This window comes from Mesoplodon densirostris, chromosome 1 (genome assembly GCF_025265405.1).
Source record: "Mesoplodon densirostris isolate mMesDen1 chromosome 1, mMesDen1 primary haplotype, whole genome shotgun sequence".
Lineage (NCBI taxonomy): Eukaryota > Metazoa > Chordata > Mammalia > Artiodactyla > Ziphiidae > Mesoplodon > Mesoplodon densirostris.
In genome coordinates, this window is record NC_082661.1 from 176958428 (window position 1) to 176985406 (window position 26979).

At 37.9% G+C, this 26979-nt stretch overlaps 1 protein-coding gene across 2 annotated transcripts in view; it reads left to right on the forward strand.

Annotated features, from left to right (window-relative positions):
* The first annotated feature begins 340 nt into the window (after positions 1-340).
* MICU1 (mitochondrial calcium uptake 1) overlaps positions 341-26979 on the forward strand; it is a 212693-nt gene continuing 186054 nt past the window's right edge. Inside the window, exon 1 of one of the 2 annotated variants that reach the window (XM_060092032.1) lies at positions 341-480. The gene's annotated coding sequence lies outside the window, so the exon portion shown is untranslated. The remainder of the gene's footprint in view (positions 481-26979) is intronic. The other variant, XM_060092026.1, reaches the window with a different exon arrangement.

The following is a 26979-nucleotide window of genomic DNA, read 5'->3' on the forward strand; positions in this document are numbered from 1 at the left end:
ATTCCCAACTTACTGTGGTCCAATTTCCTTTTCACTGACTCCTTTTTGCTTCGCCGGCATGTAAAAGGGTACCAACAAGGTGGCAGCAGGCACAATAAATCTCTTTAAAAGACTCCTGTACCCCTTGTGTGGGGGGGGCAGGGAGGGAGGAACGCCAGAGAAAAAGCCAGAGAGCTTCTGGGTACTCTCTCATCTTCCCGCCTAAACACTGAGGGGGCGGGGCCCGAGGCCGGGGCGGGGCCCGAGGCCGGGGAGGGGCCGGTTGCTTCCCTGGGCTCTCCCCACTCCTTTTCCTCCGTGCCCCTCCCACACTCATTTCACCACGATCCCGACAGGCTCAGCGGCTAGGGGAGTCACGTGAGGGTGGGCGGTGGAGCTGGAGGCTGGTCTCGCCTGTTTCTTCGTCTCTATGGTTTTCGGAGGTGGGCGGCTTTGACGGAGAAGCAGCAGGAGGAGCAGCTGGAGCTCCAGCGTGGACGGGTAAGTCCTGGACTCTGAAGGGTCTGAGGAGACAGCCTTTTAGGAAAGACGTAAGGGAAGGGGATGCGAAACAGCTTTAGGGACTTGACCTCCGGGGCCGGCTGTTTCCGGCTGTTTGTCAGCTCTGGGGTCAGGTGACTTCTCTGGTCGAGTGGGATAGCTGTCTCTCCCTGATGTGCTCAGTTTAGGGGTTTGAGAGCAGTCCTTTGTCCTGCCTGCTTCCCTTCCTCAGCTTTCCTTCACCTCACCCAGTCCCTTCTCCCTGTCCCAGGGGAACTTCTACTACCGAGTTCCCAACCTCAGGGTTCACTTGAGCGCCGACGTCCCTCTTCTCACGGGTGACCAGGGACACATTCTTGGGATTTGTGGATGTGGTTGGAAGTGGGTGCGGAGTTTACAGTTAGATCTCTGATGGGGGAAGTATTAATCTTTGAAACGAAGAAAGAAGTGGAAAAATCACTGGGACCTGAAGGAACATAACGAAGCGCAGGCTTCTTGGACTGTTCAGTTTTTATCTTTCCCAGTGCCGTAAACCAGTTTTCATTCTCTGTCAAGTTTCCTTCTCACCATACTATCCTGGCCCACAATACCATGCTTTGAGAATGAGCCAGGCGTTATTGACTCAGTGTGACTGTTGGGAAAAGAGTTTAAAACGAACTGTTCTTTAGGTTGCGATCTCTGTTATGTTATAGTTTATGGTTTCTTTATCTTCTCTTTCAGATGCCTAAAAAGTATTGTAGATATTTGTAAATATAAGTAGAATAACCATATTATAGTTAAGGGACTAGAGTAAAATACTTTATTTTCCTTGTGGTACCTGGAAAGTCCTATTTTATTTCTGTTTTATAAGTATCAATAGATGTGTCTGTCGGTTTGGGGGCAGTTTCTTGAGTATACCTTTGTTTATGTTAAAGTATTCCTTTGAGTTACATGTGCAAGTGATCTAGCAGTAGAAAGGAGTAAAACAGTTTGGGGTTGATAGCTGTAGGAGAGTTTAGGTTTCATTAAACTGTATGACAAATTAATAAAATGTCAGCATCTTGGCCAACTGGTGTTGGCCAGTTCGACCACCCTTTATCTTCCTAGCGCTGGGTAAGGTATTGAGCTTGTTAAATATTGCCTTATTCTAAAAAATTTTTAGAACCCACTGCCACTTGTTTGTGAGAAGGTGGCTCTTGCCTCCAGCTGCTCTAAGTGTCCTTACTGAGGATTATAAGACACAAAGTAATGCTAACAAAAAGGAAAGATTCAGGAGTTGGTTTTGTGCCTGGGGAGAAAAGGAAAGAGTGATAGAAATTAATAAGAGCAAGAGAACAAAAGAGTGTCTTGCTATCTTCATTTATAATCTATAGACATTTACTATATTCAGTAGACTTTTAAACATTTCCAAGGGGTGCATTTTGAGAGTGACTTTCCTGTATTTAACAATGGTATGTAATTTCTCCCATAATGCAATATTATGTAAAATAATTATAACTGAAAGATTTAACTGACACTTAAGATTTTATATTATTCAGAATTATAGGACTAAAGTAATTGATAAAGTTATTATACCTAATTTGGCCACTTTCAATCTTTAGTTTTCCCTCTTGAGCAATTTTTACAATGGCTGCAGCAATTGCTGAATGTTTACCATTTTTTTTCCGTAAGGAGTAGAGTTTTTTTTACTATTTCCTTTAAAAGAGAGCCAATGTTTTAAAAAAAGTTTACTCACAGCTTTTTTCCCCCCACTCAAAATGAAAATAGCTTGATTTTGTGCTAAGGGGAAAAGCTGATTCTTTTTAAGTAGAAGTTTACTCACTTTGGTAAATTATGAGAAAATTATTAATGCTTTTAAGACATGAAATATTGATATCTCAGCATATTTGAGAAGAAAACACAGGGGTAGTATTTTTAAATGTTTTATATTTCCTATTATAAAAGTAATATGTGCTTATTTTTGAAAAATAAAAACATTGTAGAAAGTATGACACAAAGTTGAAATCCTAATTTATCTTTTCCCTGCCACCAGGTAACCACTAGTTCCCCTTGCATTTTTGGGAATCAGTGTGGAAAAGCAGAGTCTGGAGTCAGACTCCCTGGGAAAAATGGTACTAATAGTATTAGGCTTACATCCTACAACCTCAGAAACTCCAGAAGAGAGATTTCCCTTTCTCTATGATAACACCAAACTACTACTGTGTGGGAGTCTCCTTGGCCTGACTTGGGTCATTGCCCATCTTAGAGGCAATCTCTGTGGCCAGAGAGATGGAATGCTTTGTGTGGCCAGGATTGGATCTTATTCCCACCCTGGAGTGGGGTGGAGGGGGATACATTTTCAAACCACATGAATTAAGGGTAGGTGACATACAGTTCCTAAAGGAAAATTGAGGTATCATTTCCTGGAGAAGGCAGAAAGATTGCTGGGCAGACAAAAACAGCAGATGTTCACTAAAATAATTTTACATATATTTTAAAAAAGTAATTGCTTTCCTTTCCCAGTATAAATTAATTGTATTTTAAAATTTACATGTTGATTTTTCCTTTTTTAATGTGTATTATTTTATTAATTTATAAAACTTGAAATTTAAACTCTTTGTACCTATTTGTATTGTTATTACATGTATAAGTATTCATGCTCTGGAGTATTCAGATTTTCTAACTTTAAATATATTGTATATTTGTCCAGCTTGTTAAAATTGATTATTGGTAAGTATTTTTTTGTACTGTGGGTGAACTTGATTATATAAACTGTAGTTTATAAACAGTAAATAAAAGTGTTTTAGGAGGGGATATGGGAACATATGTATATGTATAACTGATTAAATTTGTTAAATAAAAAAATAAAAAAATAAATAAAAAATAAAATTACATATGTAGGGAATTCCAAAAAAAAAGTGTTTTAAATATTTAAGTATATATAGTAAATACGATTACATGCTGATTCTTTTAATCCGTGTTCAAAAATCTGCATAGAAACGACTTCATTTTGAGCATTGTATAAAATATAAAAGATAATTGTCACTAATTGTTGTCACTGGGTGTTAACTTTAAAACTACAGTTAACGTTAATGTCTGGTTTTATATCTTTATGGACTATTCTGACAATTCATTATATTTTAAGAGAAAATATAATAGAAGCAACATATTGTTTACTCTTGTTTTCATTTAAAAGATGTTAGTAGCTCGATTCAATGGACATTTGAACTTTTTTTTTTTTTTAGAAGATGTTGGGGGTAGGAGTTTATTAATTTTATTTTATTTATTTTTGCTGTGTTGGGTCTTCGTTTCTGTGCGAGGGCTATCTTTGCTTGTGGCAAGCGGGGGCCACTCTTCATCGCGGTGCGCGGGCCTCTCACTATCGCGGCCTCTCTTGTTGCGGAGCACAGGCTCCAGACGCGCAGGCTCAGTAGTTGTGGCTCACGGGCCTAGTTGCTCCGTGGCATGTGGGATCCTCCCAGACCAGGGTCCGAACCCATGTCCCCTGCATTAGCACCACCAGGGAAGCCTGACATTTGAACTTTAATTGCTAACATTGGTGGCTAACAATTGGCTAACAGGCTTTAGTTTAGACAGGCAGGTCTATATTCTAAAACCCAACTCCATCACTTCTTGATATTGAGCAAGTTACTTAATCTTTCTGAACTTGAGATTATTTCATTTACAAATGGAGATGATAATACCTATCTCATAAGGGTCTTGTAAGGATTAATTAATATATGCCAAGTGCCTAGGATGTAGTAGATTTTCATTAAATGTAATTGTTAATAATAACAATGGCAAAAAATAATGTCTAGAAGAGTTTATTTTCCCAATTTCAGAATACTTAGCCCCAGAGAATTTAAAATATATAGGTGTCTGCAGAATTAGCAAGATTGTTCTTTATTCAGTCTTGATTTTAGCAGGTTTTAAAATTCTATATTGTGTATATAGCAATAAACAAGAAAACTTTGTTTGAACTACATAATTATTAGCAGACTGCCTAAGTTTTTAAAGACTGCTTAAGCTCACACAGCTTGATATATGTAAAAAATACAACCCAGTCAAAAAAATGGGCAGAAGACCTAAATAGACATTTCTCCAAAGAAAACATCCAGATGGCCAGCAGGCACATGAAAAGCTGCTCAATATCACTAAGTATTAAAGAAATGCAAATCAAAACTACAATGAGGTATCACCTCACACCAGTCAGAATGTCCATCATCAAAAAATCTACAAATAATAAATGCTGGAGAGGGTGTGTAGAAAAATGAACCCTCCTACACTGTTGGTGGGAGTGTAAACTGGTGCAGCCACTATGGAGAACAGTGTGGAGGTTCCTTAAAAAACTAAAAATAGAGTTACCATATGATCTTGCAACCCACTCCTGGCCATGTATCTGGAAAAGATGAAAACTCTAATTTGAAAAGATACATGCACCCCAGTGTTCACAGCAGCACCATTTACAATAGCCAAGACATGGAAAAACCTAAATGTTCATTGACAGATGAATGGGTAAAGAAGATGTGGTACATATATACAATAGAATATTACTCAGCCATAAAAAAGAATGAAATAATGCCATTTGTAGCAACATGGATGGACCTAGAGACTATCATATTAAGTGAAGTAAGTCAGACAGAGAAAGACAAACATATATCACTTATATGTAGAATCTGAAAAAATGATACAAATGAACTTATTTACAAAACAGAAACAGACTCACAGACATAGAAAACAAACTTATGGTTATCAAAGGGGATAGTGGGGCTGGGGCAGGGGAGAGATACATTAGGCGTTTGGAATTAACATATATACACTACAGTATATAAAATAGGTAAACAACAAGGACATACTAAATAGCACAGGAAACTATACTCAATATCTTGTAATAACCTAAAGTGGAAAAGAATCTGAAAAAGAATATATATATATATATAGAGAGAGAGAGAGAGAGAGAGAGGGAGACACACACACATATATATGTGTGTATAACTGAATCACTTTGCTGTATACTTGAAACTAACACAACACTGTAAATTAACTATACTTCAATTTAAAAAACATAAAAAGTAAAGATTGCCTCCTCCAAGTATAACTGTCAGGCTAGGAGAATGTATTGAGTGAATTTTACACAAACTCTGTGCTCAGTAAAGCTCAGTAAGTGGAAGATAGCGTGTTCCTTCACTATATAAGGGGAGCTAAACATTGAGCACCTTGGAAGTTCAGATCAGAATTTATGGTGACTTTAGGTAATTGGGGTATAGTTGTTTTACAAGTTGTGTTAGTTTCTACTGTATAGTGAAGTGGAGTTCCCTGTGCTATACAACAGGTTCTCATTAGTTATCTATTTTATACATATTAGTGTATATATGTCAATCCCAATCTCCCAATTCATCCCACCGCCCTATCCCCACCTTGGTGTCCATATGTTTGTTCTCTACATCTATGTCTCTATTTCTGCCTTGCAAACAGGTTCATCTGTACCATTCCTGTAGATTCCACATATATGCGTTACTATACGATATTTGTTTTTCTCTTTCTGACTTACTCTGTATGACGGTCTCTAGGTCCATCCACATCTCTACAAATGACCCAATTTTGTTCCTTTTTATGGCTGAGTAATATTCCATTGTATATATGTACCACATCTGCTTTATCCATTCGTCTGTCGATGGGCATTTAGGTTGCTTCAATGACCTGGCTATTGTAAATAGTGCTGCAGTGAACATTGGGGTGCATGTGTCTTTTTTTTTTTTTTTGCGGTACGCGGGCCTCTCACTGTTGTGGCCTCTCCTGTTGCGGAGCACAGGCTCCGGACGCGCAGGCTCAGCGGCCATGGCTCACGGGCCTAGCTGCTCCGCGGCATGTGGGATCTTCCCAGGGTACAAACCCGTGTCTCCTGCATCGGCAGGTGGACTCTCAACCGCTGCGCCACCAGGGAAGCCCTGCATGTGTCTTTTTGAGTTATGGTTTTCTCTGGGTATATGCCCAGTAGTGGGATTGCTGGGTCATATGGTAGTTCTATTTTTAGTTTTTCAAGGAACCTCCATACTGTTCTCCATAGTGGCTGTATCAATTTACATTCCCACCAACAGTGCAAGAGGGTTCCCTTTTCTCCACACCCTCTCCAGCATTTATTGTTTGTAGATTTTTTGATGATGGCCATTCTGACAGGGGTGAGGTGATACCTCATTATAGTTTTGATTTGCATTTCTTTAATAATTAGCGATGTTGAGCATCTTTTCATGTGTCTCTTGGCCATCTGTATGTCTTCTTTGGAGAAATGTCTATTTAGGTCTTCCTCCCATTTTTTGATTGGGTTGTTTTAGTGGTTACTGTGTTGAACAGTGCAGATATGAAACATTTCTATCATCCCAACACATTCTATTTGACAGAATTGTTGTGGATTATTATAAATATACTTATATCTACATTTGCTAGTTTCAGATGATAGTTAATTTGTATTTCAATCATGTTCCTTGTTCAAATAAAACTTACTTTTAGATATGGAAATTGTATTTTTAAAAATGATCAAGTAGTTTCTATTGTAATGTATTTCAAATAAAGAAGCATTGCTAATTTTCTTGGGTCTTTGATCTATGATAACATTTAAATTAAGTTGTTTCAGAATTTGATTATCAACTTAAGCATTGATATCATCTGACTTTCTATCCTCATAATTCCTGAGATGGTAATGAAGCATAATGGTTAAGAGCAATGGCCTTGGTATCAGAGAAACCCTCCCCTGCCATCCACTGGTAAATTTCTTAAAAGTGTTGAGCTTTGGTGTCCTTCTCAGTAAAATAGAAGTGATAATAATACTTAGCTCAGGGTTATTGAGGATTAAATAAGGTAATGGATATCAAACATTTAGCATAGTATCCCTCACAGAGTAGTGTTCATTAGATGCTAGCATTAAAGAGAATTTGAACAACCAGTTGTTTACAAGGAAAAGAACTTTTTGAAAAGTTGGGGAGATTGGAATATGGACTGGGCATTAGATGATACCAGGGAATTATTGTTAAACTTGTTAAGTATAACAGTGACATGTTTATGTAGAAAGAACGTCTATATTTTTGGAGAGGCATACTAAACTATATAGCAGTGAAATGATACCATGTCTGAGAGTTGCTTTAAAATAATTTACAAAGACAATGAGGAATAAAAGGGACAGAAAAATTGATCTTAACTTCCATTTCCTGTGAAGAAGGAATAACAGGGACCATATTTACCCTCCCACCTGGAGCCGCTAAAGGGGGAGACAAAATATACAAAACAGTTGTTTCCTGGATTTTGGACATTGTGCAGCAAAGGAGAGTGATCCCTGAGAGATGGGAAACAAATGAGGTGAGCTCTGTGATTGTTCTGGCTTGCTGCCTGGAGAGCATTTCCCAGCTGCAGAGTAGGGAGGGCGAACCCAGGCAGAGCACAGTGGTCTTCCTGAATTGAGAGAGTCTGGGGAGGCCAAGACAGCTGGAGTTTGCAGGGCAGAATGCTAGAGATGAGAGAGCCAGAAGGAGGGAGAACCCTCATGTATTCAGCTGAGAATTGATCAGTGACTACATGTGAGGAAACTACCCGAGGCTAGGAAAAGAACTACCTGAAAAGAGCGAACAAAGGCAGGGATAGTGTTTTTTCCTACCAGCCAGAGTCGAATATATTTTAACAGGTCACCAGGTGGAGTACAGTAGTCTCCCCTTATCTGTGGGTAATACATTTGAAGACCCCCAGTGGATGCCTGAAACAGGGGAGTACCAAAGCCTGTATATACTAACTGGTGAGTAGCATATAAAGCATGAATATGATGGACAAAGGGACAATTCATACGGTGGCAGGCGGGACAGGGGACGGGACACAGAGCGGGACAGTGTGAGATTTCATCAGGCTACTCAGAATAGCACATAGTTTAAAACTTATGAACTGTTTATTTCTGGAATTTTGCATTTAATATTCTTGGATCAAGCTTGTTAACTGTTGGTAACAAGCTACAGAAAGCCAAACCACAGTCGGGTAAATTAACCTTAAACTAAACACTGCTCTGACCCAGCCAAAAAACCTTAAAAACAAGACCTGAAACAGTCAAACTGTTTCCAAGTAACGTATTCATGTCCTAGAACTAAGCTCAAGGATAGATTCAGGAATACAAAAATATCCAGCACCAAAAAGGTAAAATTCACAGTGTCTGGCATCCAATCAGAAATTACTAGGCATGCAAAGGAGCAGGAAAATATGACTCATAATGACAAGAAAAACAATGAAAACTGAAACAGAAGGACACAGGTGATAGAATTAGTGGAGAGGGATGGTAAAACAGTTTTTTAAAACTGTATTCTGTATGGTCAGGAAACTAGAAGAAAGATTGAATGTTTAAATAGAAACACAGAAGATATGAAAAAGACCCAACTGAACCTCCAGAGGTGGAAACTACAATGTCTGAGATGAAAGATACACTTGATGTTATTAATGGCAGATTAGACATGGGAGAAGAAAACTTAAGTCAAGATGTAACTTCCAGTTTACAGGAAATAAAGGGGCTAGAGAAATATTTAAACCAGTCTACAAGGAAGCAATTAGATAAATACAGAATTTAAGAAATGCAATATAGATGTCCTGTTAAAAAATTAGCGTTGTGCTGTGATTGCACAGTGTGGTGAATATACTTAATATAAGCTTTAAAATGGTTAAAATGGTAAATTTCATGTATATTTTACCACTGTTTTTAAAAAAATTACCATTTAAAAAAAAAACATTTAGGGCTTCCCTGGTGGCACAGTGGTTGAGAGTCTGCCTGCTGATGCAGGGGACACGGGTTTGTGCCCCAGTCGGGGAGGATACCACATGCCACGGAGCGGCTGGGCCCATGAGCCATGGCTGCTGAGCCTGCGCGTCTGGAGCCTGTGCTCTGCAATGGGAAAGGCCACAACAGTGAGAGGCCCGCGTACCGCCAAAAAAAAAAAAAAAAAAACATTTAAAAGTATACAATTGGCAGGCATAAAGTGTATTTGCATTGTTGTACAATTATCACCACCATTCATTTCTAGAATTTTTTCTTCTTCCCAAACAGAAAACTATACCCATTAAACAATAACTCTCTACTTCCTTCTCCCCTCAGTCTCTGGCATCACCATACTACTTTCTGTTTCTCTGAATTTCACTACTGTAGGTTTGTCATATATTTGGAATCATATAGTATTTGTCTTTTTGTGATTGGCTTGTTTCACTTAATGTAAGTCTTTAAGGTTCATGCATATTGTAGGATGTATCAGAATTTCCTTCCTTTTTCTTCAATTTTAAAAATTGTGGTACAATACACATAATATAAAATTTACCATCTTAACCATTTTTTAAGTGTACACTTCAGTGGTATTAAGTACATTCAGATTCTTGTGAAACCATCACTATCATCCATCTCAAGAACTATTTTCATCATGTAGAACTGAAATGCTGCATCCATTAAATAACTCTCCGATACCCCTCCTTCCAGTCCCTGGCAATCACAATTCTACTTTCTGTCTCTGTGATTTTGACTACTCTAGGTGCCTCATCTAAGCAGAATCATACAGTGTTTATCTTTTTGTGACTGATTTATTTCACTTAGTGTAATGTCATCAAGATTCATACATGTTGGAGCATGTGTCAGGATTTCCTTCCTTTTTATGGCTGAGTAATATTCCATTGTGTTTATAAACCACATTTTGTTTATCCATTCATGTTGATGGACACTTGTGTTGCTTTCACCATTTGGCTACTGTGAATAGTGCTGCTATAAGCATGGGTGTACAAATACCTGTTCAAGTCCCTGCTTGCAGTTCTTTTGGGTATATACCCCAGAGTGGAATTGCTGGATCATGTGGTAATTCTATGTTTAATTTTTTGAGGAATTGCCATACTGTTTTTTATAGTGGCTGTACCATCTTAAATTCCCATTAGCAGTGCACAAGGATTCCACTTTCTTTTTTTGTTCTTTTTCCTAAGGATTCCACTTTCATATAATGAATAAACAAACATATAATAGCCATTCTACTGGGTGTGGATAAATTTTATGTTATGTATAGCTAATAAAATAAGATTAGGGTGGTCAGGGGAGAAAAAGATTGTATATGAAGGAACTATCCTAGATTAGAGAGATTGGAGAAACAAAACCAAAGATAGTACATTTTTGTGTGGATCCTAGTTTGAAAAATCAGCTATATATTTTGTGGAAGTTTGAATATGTACTACTATTAGAAGATATTAGGAAATTGCAATTAATTTGAATAAGTGTGATAATGGTATTATAGTTATGTAGGAAAATATTATTGAAATATTTAAAGTGTTTTAATGTCTGTAACTTTGAAGCTGTCTGCCTTAAAAATAGCCTGATAGACATAGATAGATGAAGCAAATAGGTGAAATGTTCATTGTTCAATCTAGGTAATGTACATGTGGTGTTCATAATAGTATTCTTTGAAATTTTCTGAGTATTTGAAAGTTTTTAAATGAGCTATAAAGGTTTGATGTTAATATCTCTTTTTTAAAAAAATTATTTATTTATTTATTTATTTATTTATTTTGGGCTGAGTTGGGTCTTTGTTGCTGCGTGCAGACTTTCTCTAGTTGTGGCGATGAGGGCTACTCTTCATTGTGGCGCATGGGCTTCTCATTGCAGTGGCTTCTCTTGTCGCGGAACATAGGCTCTAAGAGTGCGGGCTTCAGTAGTTGTGGCTCACAGGCTCTAGAGTGCAGCCTCAGTAGTTGTGGCACACGGGCTTAGTTGCTCCGCGGCATGTGGGATCCTCCCGGACCAGGGCTCGAACCCATGTCCTGTGCATTGGCAGGCGGATCCTTAACCACTGCACCACCAGGGAAGCCCCGTTAATATCTTTCTTTTCTGGAAAAGAAGCCTTTTTTTGTTTTTTGGCTTTGGGTCTTCATTGCTGTGCGCGGGCTTTCTCTAGTTGCAATGAGTTGGGGCTACTCTTCGTTGCAGTGCGCGGGCTTCTCACTTCGGTGGCTTCTCTTGTTGCGGAGCACAGGCTCTAGGCACACAGGCTTCAGTAGTTGCAGCATGCGGGCTCAGTAGTTGTGACAGGCGGGCACTAAGGTGCATGGGCTTCAGTAGTTGTGGCACGCGGGCTCTAGAGTGCAGGCTCAGTAGTTGTGGCACATGGGCTTAGTTGCTCCACAGCATGTGGGATCTTCCTGGGCCTGGGATCGATCTTGTGTCACCTGCATTGGCAGGCAGATTTTAACCACTGCGCCACCAGGGATGTCCCAAAAAGAAGCCATTTTTAATTTGCTTTTACTTTTATAAATAATTTAATCCTTAACACTTAGCTTCTCCCTCCTTTTTTTTTTCATTAGGTTCTCTTTATAATTGATTTTATGGGTTTTGTCTTCCAGATACTCCATTTTTACTCTTTTTTTTTTAAAACTAAGTATGTAATTAGTGTCCTTTTTAGGAAGTGATTTTTGTGTTCATCCTGACCAGTGGAGTAGGCATTCTTTATATATAGCCTAGCTTTTGAAGGAGCAATTCACTTGTCAAAGCTTTAGATTACTCCCATTACTTATTTAACCCAGAGGTTTTAATTTCATGCTCAATAGGAAAATGGCTCTCAACTCATTGATAATTTCTTTCCTGACTGCATATTTTCTTTAAGCTCAGGTTAAGTCTCTGTTCAACTTTTAGGTACTATGTGTACTGTATTAAGATTCACAAAGTGTCATTTTTTGGTTAAGAGGGTAGAGGGCAGAATATTGTTATTGTGGGAAACCTAGGGTTCTCCTATAAGAAGCATTCTAACCTATGAGTCTTGGTGGTGGTTATTGTTTTTTAACTTGTTTGCTAGTTGATTTTCCCAATATGAAGCATTTCCAGCTTTATTTCTATAGTATAAGTATGATGGGAAGAGAATTAGACAAGGAGTTATGGGAGTTATAGACCTAGTTTCTGTTTCCAACTTTGCTGCTAAGTAGCTTTATGATTTTGATGACGTTTCTTGAAGAATCATCCTCTCTGGCCTGTTTCCTTTTGTACTGAAAATTTGAAAATTTCTAAGGTCTCTTTTAGCTTTAATATTCTGGTATATTGTTCCTTTTTCTTTCTTCATATTTTATCTCTGTGTTTGCAAGGGTATTGTGGCAGACTGTGTACTGAATCCTGTTGTCAAAAATGTGTACGTTTCTTTTCTTTTTAATAACAACAAAAAAACTTTCTCTTTTTTTTTTTTTTTTTTTTGTGGTATGCGGGCCTCCCACTGCTGCGGCCTCTCCCGCCGTGGAGCACAGGCTCCGGACACGCAGGCTCAGTGGCCATGGTTCACAGGGCCAGCCGCTCCGCGGCATGTGGGATCCTCCCGGACGGGGGCACAAACCCGTGCCCCCTGCATCGGCAGGCGGACTCTCAACCACTGCACCACCAGGGAAGCCCCCTTTCTCTTTTTAACCTATTCACTTCCCTACTTTTTGTGGCAACAGGAACAACTTCTTTGTACTGAAAAATATGTTTATTATAATTCCTCCTTTTGTATAATAAAATAGAAATGTGAAGTAAAGCAGTATGTCATATTGTGCTCGATAGTCTTCATTTGCCCCCCATTTTGTTTTTGGCTGTGCTGCGGCACGTGGGGATATTAGTTCCCTGACCAGGGATCGAACCCGTTCCCCCTGCAGTGGAAGCGTGTAGTCTTAAATCACTGGACCGCCGGGGAAGTCCCTATATTCACTCTTTACCCTTCTCCATACTGCTTGTGCTCCAAGAAGCTGACCTTTATGGACTGCATGCTACAAGCTCCATTCTCTCTGGTATCCAGTAGGGTTTGGCCAGTGACAGCAGATGGGAGGCGAGTGAGGTCTGAGTATATAGTTTCTTGGTTCCCTCTTTGTAGGTTGGTAATTATGTTTGACCGTTGAGCAAGGTGGAGGTTAGGGGCACTGACACCCCCCCGCCCCCCACCGAGCAGTCAAAAATCCACATATAGCTCTTGACTCCCCCAAAACTTAACTACTAATAGCCTACTGTTGACCCATGTTGGAAAGCAGAGATATTGAATAATATTTTCTGAACTGAGAAGGAACTTTGAGACCAAAAAACAAAGCAGGCAACTCCATAAAGTGCATTTGTGAAGTTTGTTGTGGGTAACTTACATACAGGCAGGATAGGGTGGATGATGATCTGGAGGCGTTTGCAGCTGCACTACATGCTGCCATAAGGGGTACAGGGGAATTTAAAGGACCCAAAGCTAAAAATAGAATCTGACTACTATGTTGTAGTATGTATCAGAATTTCATTTCTTTTTAAGGCCAAATAATTGATTGTATGTACACAGAATATTTTTTTTATCTGTTTTTCTGTTGTTGGACTTCTGGGCTATTTCCACCTTTTGGCTATTGTGAATAATGTTGCTATGAACACTGTTCTACAAGTATCTGTTTGAATCTCTGCATTTATTTATTTATTTGGCTGTGTTGGGTCTTCGTTGCGGCATGCAGGATCTTTTCGTTGCAGCATGCGAGCTCTTCATTGCGGCGCGCGCAAGCTTCTCTCTAGTTGTGGTGTACGGGCCTCAGAGCTCACGGGCTCAGTACTTGCTTCACGCAGCCTCTCTAGTTGTGTGCAGGCTCTGGAGTGCGCTGTCTCAGTAGTTGCAGTGCATGGGCTTAGTTGCCCTGCAGCATGTGGGATCTTAGTTCCCTGACCAGGGACCAAACCTGGTCATCTGCATTGGAAGGCGGATTCTTTTTTTTTTAAAGGAATTTTGCTTTTTTAAAAAATTTATTTATTTATTTATTTATTCATTTATTTATGGCTGTGTTGGCTCTTCGTTTCTGTGTGAGGGCTTTCTCTAGTTGCGGCAAGTGGGGGCCACTCCTCATCGCGGTGCGCGGGCCTCTCACTATCGCGGCCTCTCGTTGCGGAGCACAGGCTCCAGACGCGCAGGCTCAGTATTTGTGGCTCACGGAGCTAGTTGCTCTGCGGCATGTGGGATCTTCCCAGACCAGGGCTCGAACCCATGTCCCCTGCATTGGCAGGCAGATTCTCAACCACTGTGCCACCAGGGAAGCCCGGAAGGCGGATTCTTAAGCACTGGACCACCAGGAAGTCCCTGAATCTCTGCTTTTAATTCTTGTGGATGTATACCTAAGGTTGGAATTGCTGGATCACATGGTAATTCTATGTTTAACTGTTTTCCATAGTGGCTGCACTCTTTTACATTCCTACCAGCCGGGTACAAGGGTCCAATTTCTTCATATTTCTCCAGCACTTGTTATTTTCTGTTTCTTGTTTGTTTGCTTTTGTTTTTTTGATAATAGCCATCCTCATGGGTATAAAGTGGTATCTAATTGTGGTTTTGATTTGCATTTCCCTAATGACTAATAATGTTGAGCATCTTTTCATGTACTTATTGACCATTTGTATATCTTCCTTGGAGACATGTCTATTCAAATCCTTTGCCCATTTTTGAATTGGGTTGTTTGTTTTTTTCTTGTTGGAGTAGGTAGTTTTGAGTCAAAATACAAGGTTTCTTAGAAATGGCAAAGTGATTCCATGGATTTGAAATGGTATTTAGATTAGAAAAAAGAAATAAAATTGTCCATTTCCTTGATTAGGTAGCAAGGATAGATTATAGATAAGTTTATGATTGGAGTCTTACTCTGTGGTTTTTGTTTTTGTTTTTTTGCGGTAAGCAGGCCTCTCACTGTTGTGGCCTCTCCCATTGCGGAGCACAGGCTCCAGACGCGCAGGCTCAGTGGCCATGGCTCACGGGCCCAGCCGCTCCACGGCACGTGGGATATTCCCGGACCAGGGCACGAACCCGTGTCCCCTGCATCGGCAGGTGGACTCTCAACCACTGCGCCACCAGGGAAGTCCTTACTCTGCGTTTTAATTAAATGTTTGCATTAAAAGGAAAATATTTAGGTGTTATATGTTTATGTAACATTGTAGTGAAATTTATGTTACACTATACAGTTTTTATTTGATTTATCACCGTTAGCAGCATTCTCTTATATTACCTTCCAAACAAACATTTATTCATAATTTGCTACTGTGCTCAGCTTTTTACAAGAATTTTCTCATTTAATCCTCCTCATAGTTCTTTGCAGTAAGTACCCCTGTTCTATGGAAGTACAAAGTTGCCAAAGTCAGAAACACAGGTCTGGCTGACTTCAAAATTAATGGCCAGTAAGAGGTCAAGTTAACTAGATTACCTTGAGTAAGACACTTAACTTTCTGGGCCTCAGTTTATTAAACAAAGCAGAACAAAACAGAATATACAACAATACAAACTTATCTACATGTTTAGTAGAACTTTAATTTGTGATGTTCTAATTTTGCTTTAATTAAATCCTAAGGTTTAAAACATCTTCAAGTAAATAAGCGAAAGTCTTAAACAACAAAAAAGAAGTACCTGGGTAAATAGAAATTGGAGTAAAGGTTAAAAAGGCCGGAAAACATCCTGTGAAATATCTAATATTGCTGTCAGCCTAGGAGGTTTGTTTCTAGAGAGAATGTAAATATAGACAGATTGTTATAAAAGAGTATCAATAAAGATGTCTGTTGTTGTGAACACTAAAAAATTCCACTGAAATTATTATTTATGTAGAAAGAGACTTCCTTTGGCAGAAATGTATATTATTCTTACAGATTCTTTGCTGTTGAATGAGACTCTGAGAAACATGTCATGGCCTCACAGTTGAGTTCTGACATGGAATTGTTATTACATTTTAATACAGGTACCTCGTTTTTCATGTCTGGAAATTGAGTATAGTGCAAATGAGAGTATTCGTTGGAGCATTTTAAAATATAAAGTTCTCTGCAAATGTAAGGTGACATTCTTATTAAATATTGATTCCTTCATTTTATGTTCACATATTTCTATATCACAGTAGGATTTAGAGCTTTTAATTTAATAGGGAAGTGCATAAAGTATTCTTTGTTCTATGGTACATACAATGCATTATTGTTGATCAAAATTTTGTGTTTCCCTTATTTTTAAAAAATGTGTTTTTCCTGGGGTTAGTCTCAGCTTTTTGTAAAGTTAGGTTTAGTCAACCACTGCTTTTGCTATACATTCCCATGTTACAGCTTTATGAGCAAAGCAAACAGACTTAGCAATGAATGAATTAGACGGTTAGCAAATTACAAATGAGGATATGGTTGTAGGTTTACATAGGCCATTTAGGTTTGTTCTCTTGTATGGTTAGATTAACTCAACCTAATATCAGTTTTTGAATGGTTGGGTATCGTTAAAAAAGAATTTTATATTGTATATATCACATATAGATATGGCATATAGCAGATAAAGAAGACTACATGAAACAGATATGTACACTTTAAAGAATAATTTTAAAAAGTGAGCCATATCAGGCCAAAAAGAACATTTACATCACCCCAGAAGTCCCCGATGTGCCCTTCTTTGATCACACAGCTTGTTGTGTGTTGGTTTGTTATGATTTCATACCTACTTGTTTATGGCTTAAGTGAAGTTGTTTTGATCTAAGGGTGAATTTGTTTACATTGGGGAGGCTGTGTCAAGATGATATCATCAAAGTTGTTGTGCTACCAAGTGCTTGTTGATGTGAACATATGGAGGAGTGACTATGTTGTAATGAACATTTAAACTTTAAATACCAAGAACTTGTGAGGACTTGCTGAGAGTGTTCAATCTGGGCAAGGCTACTCTTTGCTGATCTAAAATAACTCTCCAGAGACCTGCTGTGGCAAGGTTACTCTTTGCCAGCAGTGATGAAAACAGTGCAGTGGTCTTGTGAAGGAGATCATCTTGTCAGCCAGCACTGGTGCCTTCATTCCACTAGCATCCAGCTCTAGCAACAAGGGACTTCAGTTTGCTCTGGCAGCTCTTGGTTGGCTAAGCTGACTGTTTGGAAAACCAACTTATAGAAAGGTACACCTCAGCTCAATTTGGGCTTTATTTCTTTCATCTCCCCCTTGCCTGGAACAATAGTGTAATCATTTGAATCAACCACCCAAAGCAATCTACCATTGCTTTAGAGTATATTTCTTTATTGGCTTATTAAGAGACATTATCCTGTATGCTGTTGGCTTGTGACATATTATTATATAATTCCCGCAGTTAACCTGTGTTAAATAAGTTATTGGCAAAGACAATCTCAGTCTCTGAGCATAATTTGATAAAACAATTTATCTCTTCAGGAGATAAATTATCTTCCAGAAGTTTGGTTATAATCGTGGTTATGTGTATCACTAAACACTTACTTTTGTCTGTTTTTGAACTTTATATAAATGAAATCTAACCATGTATATTCTTTTATGATATGCTTCTCCACTGAACATTATATTTATGAGACTTAACGGTGTGTTATTTGTAAAGCATTTGGGGGGGATGTAAATTTTCCAAAATTAATTTAGTAATTCCATTTAAAAAAATATATTTTATTTTTACGTGAAATGTGTAAAAAAATAAAGGTACTCATTAATGACTATAACGTGGATCCCTGTTTATTCATTATCCACATTAGGAATTAGGACATGTTTATCCATTTAACTGTTGATAGACATTTGGGTTGTTGCTAGTTTTGGTTATTACAAACAGTGTTGCTATGAACATTCCTGTTCATATCTCAGAATACGTTTGAATTTTTCTACAGTAAAATTGCAGGGTTAAAGGTATTCATGTCTACAATTTATCAAGATAATGACAAACTTCTAAAGTGATCGAATCAATTTACACTTCCAACATCAAGTGTGAGAGTTCCCATTGCTTCACATCTTTGCCAATATGTGGTGTTGTTGGACTTTTAATTTTACCAGTGTGTAAGGCAACCCTGTCACCTCAGAGCACAGGTGAAAATCCATTAACTCTAGAGAAGAGGAAAAGAAAAAGAAGTCCTCAACCTCTGGGGGAGGGGCAGGAAACTGCCAGAAGCTGAGATCTTCAGAAGTCTACATCTGAGGAGAGACAGGGCCACTGAGAAAGCTCCATGCACAAGACCCAGTGACACAAGGTCACTGTTGAAAATTGTGGCTATCCCAGGACAACAGAGAACCCATTGCTACCAGTCTAGCATGCACCAAATAACAAGTACTCAGAGGAAAAATGACATATTACACACAAAAGAACAAAGGTAAGAGTTACAGCAAACTTTTCAGAAACGATGAAAGCCAATTTCTGTTGCTCTTCCTTCATTCCCGAATTTCCAAGTTTCCCTCCAGTATTTTTTTTTTCCATCTGAAGAACTTCATGTAGTTTTTTGGAGTGGGTCTGTGAGCAAATAATTCTCCTAGAATATCATGTTTTGACACTACATATCTTACTTAAATCCTGTAAAGAATGTTATTTTTTTTTCTTTAGCAGGTAGTTGGCCTAGTTAGGTTCAGGCTGCAAATTCCAACCCACCTTTTATGGGTTGTAGTTCCAATGTCAGTTCAGTTTTCATAGCCTTTTCAGTACTATCCATATTTGTCCCTTTTGTGCCCCACACAGTGGCCAGTCTTGAACCTTGGTGGTGGTCTACCCCATATTAGATCCTTTGCTATGCTGCTTAGGGTAAGATCTACATGTGTACCTTGGAGGTGAGCTCAGAAGATCATACTGAACCTTATGGTTTCACTTTATTGAGCTCCCCTTCTTTGTGATATCCCCAACACTTACTTGCTCCCAAGGACCCCGCTTCTCGTGATTCAAACCTGAAATTTTCCTTTCCCTACCCTGTTGTATAATTCAACTACATCAGCCTCCTGGGTCTAGTGAACAGAGGATAGAAAAATAGAAGAGCTGCCCCAGTGCTCTTGGAGCACAGTTCCTCTGGTTAGAAAAGAATTTTTCCCTTCTTCTGATTTTAGATGACTTCCCAGCTGCTGGTTCCTCTGTAGGAGTGCTTTGTTGCTGGGATGGGAGAAAACAAAAAAAGACACACACAACACACACACACACACACATGCACGCAAATCCAGGGAATTTCTCCCACTCTCTGTTACTCATGTAAGTCCCTTTTCCCACTCATCAAACCAGAAATAAATGGCTCTTCTTGGAGATCTTTATGTCTGCATCCAGTGCATATGTTTGGTGTCAGGCTAAGTTTGAATTCTGGCATGGAGAGACCAGAGGAAAAAATTTGGAAGCTCACTTCCATTTCAGCACTACCTTGAGATCTATTTCCTTTTCCATTCTGCCTGCTGACATTTACTTTTCAGAGTCCTCAGATAGATATTCCATCCAGGGCTTTCAGTTGCATTCAGTGGGACAGACAGGAAGGAGTGTGCTCATTTCATCTTAACTGGAACCAGAACCTCTATAATCACTTTTTAAATACTTTTTGTTGTGAAAAATTTGAAACATATATGAAATTATGAAAAATGTCTTAATATACAATACAAAACCGCCATGTACCCATTTACCCAGCTTCATTATTTATCAACATTTGGCTAGTCCTTCATCTGTAACTTCCCACTCCCACTGTCACTTGACTTTTAAATGCGAAACTCTGATGTCATTTCACTTCATGTGGTTAATTTCTATAATTTTTGTGTGTATTTGAAAGGAATGTGTAATATACAGCTGTTCAGTGTTCTATTATATATGTGTCCATTACATTAAGTTGTTGATCATGGTGATAAAAATATATCCTTTCTGGTTTTTAAAATATTCCTTCTGATGCATTTTTTCTTATCCTGCACAATCCTTTTTGAAGTTCTGTAAGGTAATAATGTGTAGTTTTGTTATTCAAGTCTAATATATTGTGTTCCAGGGCGTTGAAATTTTTTTTTTGTGGCCTTGAATTTTTTGTTTAATTATTTTAAGCTCTTCTGGAAATTAACAATTAAGAACTTTAGGACTACATATGATGAAGATATTATTCCCATGATGTATTTTTATCATGCCAGTACATTACATATTTGAGTTCTAGCTTGAAAACCTTAAAGGTTTGAGAAGTGCATTTTTAGTTTTGACAATAACCATTCTAATGAGTGTGAAGTGGTATATCACTGTGGTTTTGATTTGCATTTCCCTAATGATTAATAATGTTGAGTATCTTTTCATGTACTTATTGGCCATTTGTGTGTCTTCTTTGGAGAAATGTCTATTCAAGTCCTTTGCCCATTTTTAAATTGGATTATTTGTTTTTTGTTGTTCAGATTAGGAGTTCTTTATATAGTCTGGATATTAATCCTTAATAGACATATGCTTTGCAAATATTTCTCCCCTTCTGTGGGTTGTGTTTTCATTCTCTTGATACTATAATTTCATGCACATAAGTTTTTATTTTGATGAAGTCAGTTTATTCTTTCTTTTGTTACCTGTGCTTTTGGTGTTCAGTCCAAGAAGCCATTGCCACATTCAGTGTTATAAAGATTTTCCCCTGTGTTTTCTTCTAAGAGTTTTATAGTTTTAGATCTTATGCTTACGTCTGTGGTCAATTTTGAGTTAATTTTTGCATAGGGTGTAAGCTAAGGGTCCAGCTTCATTCTTTTGCATGTGGACATGCAGTTTTCTCCACACTATTTGGTGAAAAGAGGTCTTCTCTTTGTTGAACGGTCTTGAAACCCTTGCTGAAAATCAGTTGACCATATATGTGAAGATTTACTTCTGAGTTCTCTATATTTTATGTCATTGGTATATGTTTGTCTTTATGTCATACCACACTGCTTTGATTGCTGTAGCTTTGTAGTTAAGTTTTGAAATCAGGAAGTGAGAGTCCTCCACCTTGTTCATCTTTTTTTCAAGATTGTTTAGGCTATTTGTGGTCCCTTGAGATTCCACATGAATTTTTTAAAAGAGTTTACTTTCTTTAAGAGTTATTTTATGTTTACAGCAAAACTGAGGAGAAGGTAGAGATTTCCCATATACCTTCTGCCCTTATGCATGGTTTTCATGTAGTTATTTTCCCCTTCTTGTTCTGCATTTCTTTTGGAGAAAATATTGGGAGATAGGAATGAGGCATCTGTAGTGTCTTAAGCTACGCCTGTTTGTTGTCTCGAAATCATATACATCATAGCAAACCTTAACCTAACACTTTATACTTTGATTTGATGATAAAGATTAAGTTTTGTATTCTGTGAGAGTTGACATTTAGAAAATTCCAAATGAATAATCAAATATTGGTTAGCAGCATATTACTGGATTATCCTATAATAAGAATGATTTAAACAGAAACATTTTAAATGAAATTTTATGTTATATACTAAGATTTTGTGACTGCTGGTGTTGTCAAAAATATGGCAAAGTGACCATAAAATTTTTGAGGCTTAGATAGGGCTTGAAATTGAAATGTATCTTAATTTTGGATAAACCAAAGATGTTTAGGCAAGGTGGAGAGTAAAAAATGGTTTTCCACAGTGCTTCTTCTAGACTACTCTTCTTCCTCTTCACTTCTACACACTCTGACCTTTGCTTTGTGCAGTTAGTACTTTCTTGGCACTATTTTCTTTTGGAGCAGTGCTTAAACTGTCCTTACTGATAGCTGATATATTTTTTTTCACCCTGTAGTTTTCTAATGGTTCTTAAGTACATTAAAAGTATTTATTAACCGTTAAAACGCCATGGCTACCTAATTTCCAAAAGTTGAATCAAAAGTTGGAGATGTAGTTTTATGGAAATTTTAAATATTGAAAGAAGCTTACTCATCTCAACACATTAGCACATCCTAGTGGTCTTAGAAAACTTATATTGGTTATCATTACTTGTGTAGTTTCCTGGATGGTTTGTTTGCTTTTGTTTTAAATAGACTTTCTTAGGTTGATTTGTTCTTCTGTGCAGTTGTTCAAGGAAGGGAAACTGCTACTCTTCCATTCTTCCCTCATCAGACATGAGTTTCAGGTTTTATTATTGCAATAAAAAGGCTCTATGGAGATGGCTTCACAGGTGAATTCTGTCAAACATTTAGAGAAGAGCTAACACCTATCCTTCTCAAACTCTTCCAAAATATAGCAGAGGGAGGAGCACTCCCAAACTCATTCTACGAGGCCACCATGACCCTGATACCAAAACCAGACAAAGATGTCACAAAAAAAGAAAACTACAGGCCAATATCACTGATAAATGTAGATGCAAAAATCCTCAACAAAATACTAGCAAACAGAATCCAACAGCACATTAAAGGTATCATACACCATGATCAAGTGGGATGCAAGGATTCTTCAATATACACAAATCAATCAACGTGATACACCATATTAACAAACTGAAGGATAAAAACCATATGATCATCTCAATAGATGCAGAAAAAGCTTTCAGACACCCATTAATGATAAAAACCCTCCAGAGAGTAGGCATAGAGGAAACTTACCTCAACATAATAAAGGCCGTATATGACCAACCCATAGCCAGTATCGTTCTCCATGGTGAAAAACTGAAACCATTTCTACTAAGATCAGGAACAAGACAAGGTTGCCCATTCCCACCACTATTATTCAACATAGTTTTGGAAGTTTTAGCCACAGCAATCAGAGAAGAGAAAGAAATAAAAGGAATCCAAATTGGAAAAAAAGAAGTAAATCTGTCACTGTTTGCAGATGACATGATACTATACATAGAGAATCCTACATATGCTACCAGAAAACTACTAGAGCTAATCAATGAATTTGGTAAAATAGCAGGATACAAAATTAATGCATAGAAATCTCTTGCATTCCTGTACACTAATGATGAAAAATCTGAAAGAGAAATTAAGGAAACACTCCCATTTACCACTGCAACAAAAAGAATAAAATACCTAGGAATAAACCTATCTAAGGAGACAAAAGACCTGTATGCAGAAAACTATAAGACACTGATGAAAGAAATTAAAGATGATACAAACAGATGGAGAGATATACCATATTCTTGGATTAGACAAATCAACATTGTGAAAATGACTCTACTACCCAAAGCAATCTACAGATTCAGTGCAATCTCTATCAAGCTACCAATGACATTCTTCATAGAACTAGAACAAAAAATTTTACTACACAAAAGACCCCAAATAGCCAAAACAATCTTGAGAAAGAGAAATGGAGCTGGAGGATTCAGGCTCCCTGACTTCAGACTATACTACAAAGCCACAGTAATCAAGACAGTATGGTACTGGCTCAGAAACAGAAATATAGATCAATGGAACAGGATAGAAAGCCCAGAGGTAAACCCATGAACATATGGTCACCTTATCTTTGACAAAGGAGGCAAGAATATACAATGGAGAAAAGACAGCCTCTTCAATAAGTGGTGCTGGGCAAACTGGAATCTACATGTAAAAGAATGAAATTAGGACACTTCCTAACACCATACACAAAAATAAACTCAAAATGGATTAAAGACCTAAATGTAAGGACAGACACTATAAACCTCTTAGAGGAAAACATAAGCAGAACACTCTTTGACATAAATCACAGCAAGATCCTTTTTGACCCACCTAGAGAAATGGAAATAAAAACAAAAATAAATGGGACCTAATGAAACTTAAAAACTTTTGCACAGCAAAGGAAACCATAGACAACACAAAAAGACACCCTCAGGATGGGAGAAAATATTTGCAAACGAAGCAACTGACAAAGGATTAATCTCCAAAATATACAAGCAACTCATGTTGTTCAATATCAAAAAAAACAAACAACCCAATCCAAAAATGGGCAGAAGACCTAAATAGACATTTCTCCAAAGAAGATATACAGATTGCCAACAAATACGTGAAAGGATACTAATCACTAATCATTTGAGAAATGCAAATCAAAACCACAATGAGGTATCACCTCACACCAGTCAGAATGGCCATCATCAAAAAATCTGCAAACAATAAATGCTGGAGAGGATGTGTAGAAAAGGGTACTCTCTTGCACTGTTGGTGGGAATGTAAACTGATACAGCCACTATGGAGAACAGTATGGAGGTTCCTTAAAAAACTGAAAATAGAACTACCATATGACCCAGCAATCCCACTACTGGGCATATACCCTGAGAAAACCACAATTCAAAAAGAGACATGTACCACAATGTTCATTGCAGCTCTATTTACAATAGCCAGGACATGGAAGCAACCTAAATGTCTATCAACAGATGAATGGATAAAGAAGATGTGGCACATATATACAATGGAATATTACTCGGCCATAAAAAGAAATGAAATTGAGTTATTTGTAGTGAAATGGATGGACCTAGAGTCTAACATACAGAGTGGAGTAAGGCAGAAATAGAAACAAATACTGTATGCTAACACATATAAATGCAACCTATAAAAAAAAAAGTGGTTCTGATGAACCTAGGGGCAGGACTGGAATAGAGATGCAGAATGGCCTTGAGGACACAGGGAAGTGTAAGTGTAAGCTGGGATGAAGTAAAAGAGCAGCATTGACATATATACACTACCAAATATAAAATAGCTAGTGGGAAGCAGCTGCAGAGCACAGGGAGATCAGCTTGGTGCTTTGTGACCACATAGAGAGGTGGGATAGGGAAGGTGGTAGGGAGGGGATATGGGGATATATGTATACATATAACTGATTCACTTTGTTATACAGCAGAAACACAACATTGTAAAGTAATTATACTCCAATGAAGATGTTTTTTTAAAAAAAGGCTCTATGATATTTGTGTGTATCCGGGTGTGTATGTATTTTGAAAAAGTGAACTTCAGAGGTTCTTAGCTGGATGAAGGAATGTTTCACAGAGTTTCAGGAAGTTGAGTACTATGGGATATTGACCTGCTTTACCATAGCATCTTCATTTAGCAAGAATATGTACAGAAGTTCTGTGTCAAACCTAACATTTCTGTGAGATGATTCTTGTGCCTACAGTTACTGGTTTTTGTTTTTTGGTTTTTTTTTTTCTTGTTAGAGACTTCTGTGACTTAAATTAACTTTACATTCCCCAGATCAGTAAAATAGCTCTTTCTCTGCTGTTGAAAAATACTCACTTCTCAGAACAGAGTGAGCTGAAGTGTGAGCTTTCCTTATTTATGCTGTCATTAATGTCACTTTGAGGTATGAAAATGCATCTTTTCTAGATGTGAACATTAATCTTTACTGTATTTTGGCAGTCATCCTGGTGTCTTCATTGCAGAACTTTCAGTCTGATTCATTTCATCTAAAAGAAATGTATAGAGATGTTTTTAAAAATTTTGGCATAATTGAAATCTAATATATTATTGCATTTTTAGAAGTGTCATAGTTGTGCAGTAAAGATTATATTTCTGGTACCTTATCCCATTCCTCAGGTAAAATAACAAAGGCTTCTAAGATAATGCATTCAAAGTCTTTTGTAAAGAATGCTTAGCTTTTTCCTACCCTAAGTAAATCTTCCTTGGATCCTTTCTTATGCCCTTTCCACTTACCCACCTAATGTAATTTTTCCTTTGACTCTATGTTACTGTGTTCTTATAGCTCTTACCTTTTCTCCTGCGTTGCATTATGGTTATTTGAATAGTTGTTTTATGTCCACTACCAAATTATAAGGTGTTCTTGGGCACATTATGTCTTGCTCATCTTTGTGCCTCTTTCAGTACCCTCACAGTACCTTGCTCAATAAATAGCTAATGACTTAAATGAAATAATAACAATTGGACATTTTGGATTATATTAAATTTTCTTAAGCCAGTGAGGCTAATGTAGGATGTTATGTCATTAATAACCATTCAGGATGACTTTCTTCCAAAAAGTACAAAACATCCTTACATTTTGTTTTTCTGAAATGAACTCTTAAAGCCAGAAAGGATTTAGGTATAACCACCTGTGCCGTGCATCTCCCTGCATTATTAGAGAAGATAAGGTTTTTACTGGTCGCATAGCAGGATGGTAGTAGAGATAGAAAGAGGCCTTAAGTTTTCTGTATGAACTCTAGTGTAATTGAACATTAATATCTGTTATTACTGTTAGTAATAACTTCAGATTTATTAACCGGCACTCAGGTTACTAAGAAGCCTAAAATATACTTCATATCTTTAGATTTGCAGTCTCTTTGGCAAGTTGGCAGGTATACATGAAAATCATTTAATAAACAAGGTACCATAATATGGTACAGAATGTTAATTCTACAGGAATTCAGAGGAAGAAATCAAGAGTGGTAATTATTTTACATAGCTTTTATGGATGACATGGGATTTCATTTGCATCTAAAGAGGGCCTCGGGCTTCCCTGGTAGCGCCGTGGTTGTGAATCTGCCTGCCAATGCAGGGGACATGGGTTCGAGCCCTGGTCCGGGAAGATCCCACATGCCGCGGAGAAACTAAGCCTGTGCGCCGCAACTACTGAGCCCGCATGCCACAACTACTGGACCTCGCGTGCCTAGAACCTGTGCTCCACAACAAAGAAGCCACTGCAGTGAGAAGCTTGCGCACCACAGTGAAAGAGTGGCCCCCACTCACTGCAACTAGAGAAAGCCCATGCGCACCAACGAAGACCCAACACAGCGAAAATAAATAAATTAACTAATTAATTTAAAAAATAAAACATAAAGAGGGGCTGGTCAGAGGAGTAACACAGAAATAGTTTGTCATGTTAAGACATTTAGAAACAATAATAAAACCAAGCCAGAAACTTCACTATCCTCACTTCCACTCCAATAGCCTATTATATAGTCAATGTTTTTATAATTATTAGGCATTATT